At 38.3% G+C, this 2,314-nt stretch overlaps 1 long non-coding RNA gene across 1 annotated transcript in view; it reads right to left on the bottom strand.

Moving 5' to 3' along the window:
* The window catches only part of LOC107717710 (uncharacterized), a 12,526-nt gene extending 11,132 nt beyond the window's left edge, over window positions 1-1,394 (bottom strand). The window contains exons 1-2 of the long non-coding RNA XR_001637336.1: window positions 1,315-1,394; window positions 732-737 (exon numbers count right to left, since the gene is read on the bottom strand). This is a non-coding gene — a long non-coding RNA (uncharacterized LOC107717710). The remainder of the gene's footprint in view (window positions 1-731; window positions 738-1,314) is intronic.
* Between the last annotated feature and the right edge of the window lie 920 nt (window positions 1,395-2,314).

The raw sequence follows: 2,314 nt of genomic DNA, 5'->3' as shown, positions 1-2,314 counted from the left end.
GCAGGTGTCACCTTGTGGGTGATGCTGCAATAGACTCATAAACCTAGGGTTAGACTGTTAGCTAAGCTAGCAGGGACACACCAAATACCTCGAGGTCAAACAAGAAAAAGAAAAAGAAACAAAGGAAATTGTTCCTAGTTCTATCTGGGACTACATTGTGTTGAACAGTAACTGCCCTTCAATGTACTAGGTCTGGCACTGAGGAGTGGGGAGAAGTAGAGAGGAAACAGGGATTAGGCTACTAATAACCTGTATAACTCATTAAGGAAACAACAGTTGCTAGAACTACTGTAATCCTATACAAAGAGCGAAGATGGTGATGGTAAAATAACTAAAATAAGGTAAAAGTAAAACAAAAACAAAAGAAAAAGAAAAACAAAAACAAAAAAAGGGGTCCTAATAGCTGTAGGAAACTAAAAGGAAAAGTAAATAAACAAATTGATTTAATTAAAACTCAGATTTAATAAAAATCAATTTAGCTGAATTGGTACATTCATGCTAAACAAATGTAAATAAATGCAATAAAATAAAAGAGAGGTAGAATAAAGTCAAAACAAAAATAAACAATAACACAAGTAAAAACCAAAGTATGTGGGGAGGGACCGGCCGAACTGAATCCAAAGAGGAGGTGATGGCATCAACAGCAAGTGACACCAGGAGTGACGGGGATAGAGAGAGAGAGAGAGAGAGAGAGAGAGAGAGAGGAGTGGTTTGAAAGTTACACTTTACACACCTATCTAAGTGTTAGTCGGATGCTAACAGCTAGCAGTTGAGGTAAAGGGCTTAGCTTAAGAGTTAGCATTGGTTACACGCAGTTCTTTGTTTACACACAGGTCTGTGAAGTGGGGCTGTTGTCAGATTAACCGGAAGAGTCTGCTCACACTTCCGGGGTCACGTGTTGCTAGGAGACCAATGCAAACTCACATCAGGTGCAAGGGGAGCAGAACTTGCACTGCTGTGAGCATGCATGGGAAACTCATGCGGGGCATAACAGTCAGTTATGACATGTCCCATACAAATTCATTCATTAATCAAAACAGCACATTCACTTCACAGGCAATGGTGGATTCGTAGTTAGCTACGCTAGAATAACACCATTAATTTTACGTAAATGTTTCACATGAGCGAATCAAAATGAAATACAATGATACGTAACACATAATAAGGCCTTAAATTAGTGAAATGAGGAGCATCGCTCAGATCACCTATACAGTACTGAAAAAGGGGATTTCTTCGCCCAAGATCAGACCGATTTATTCTGGTACCATTTATATGGGCTGCTAATCTGAGATTTATCCGTCAGAAAAGGCGTACCCTCTACTAACAACAGAAATTAGGATTTCTTCGCTAAAATCAGGTTAGTTTCTTATCGTACGATTTAAACACATTATAGCACTGAAAACTTTCTACTGCTTGTAGGAAGGCACATTCAAGCTATAGTTTTATCTGATTTTGATCAGAAACTGGTGCGCGCATGTATAAGAAGTTACGTAAATGTTTCACATGAGCGGGTCGATATGAATACAATGATACATAACACATAATAAGGCCTTAAATCAGTGAAATGAGGAGCATCGCTCAGATCACCTACACAGTGCTGAAAAAGGGGATTTCTTCGCCCAAGATCAGACCGATTTATTCTGGTACCATTTATATGAGCTGCTAATCTGAGATTTCGTCGTCAGGAAAAAGACTTATGCTCCACTAACACAGAAATTAGGATTTCTTCGCTAAAATCAGGTTAGTTTCTGTCGTACGATTTAAACACATTATAGCACTGAAAACTTCTACTGCTTGTAGGAAGGCACATTCAAGCTATAGTTTTATCTGATTTTGATCAGAAACTGGTGCGCGCATGTATAAGAAGTTACGTAAATGTTTCACATGAGCGGATCAATATAAATACAATGATACATAACACATAATAAGGCCTTAAATAAGTGAAATGAGGAGCATCGCTCAGATCACCTACACAGTGCTGAAAAAGGGGATTTCTTCGCCCAAAATCAGACCGATTTATTCTGGTACCATTTATATGAGCTGCTAATCTGAGATTCCGTCGTCAGAAAAGACCTATGCTCCACTAACAACAGAAATTAGGATTTCTTCGCTAAAATCAGGTTAGTTTCTGTCGTACGATTTAAACACATTATAGCACTGAAACTTTCTACTACCTGTAGGAAGGCACATTCAAGCTATAGTTTTATCTGATTTTGATCAGAAACTGGTGCGCGCATGTATAAGAAGTTACGTAAATGTTTCACATGAGCGGATCAATATGAATACAATGATACATAACACATAATGCCTTAAA

Source organism: Sinocyclocheilus rhinocerous, unplaced genomic scaffold (genome assembly GCF_001515625.1).
Source record: "Sinocyclocheilus rhinocerous isolate Xijiao unplaced genomic scaffold, SAMN03320098_v1.1 scaffold11972, whole genome shotgun sequence".
In the NCBI taxonomy this organism is placed as follows: Eukaryota; Metazoa; Chordata; class Actinopteri; order Cypriniformes; family Cyprinidae; genus Sinocyclocheilus; species Sinocyclocheilus rhinocerous.
The sequence above is the reverse complement of the archived record's forward strand: the minus strand, read 5'-3'. Positions and strand labels throughout refer to the sequence as shown.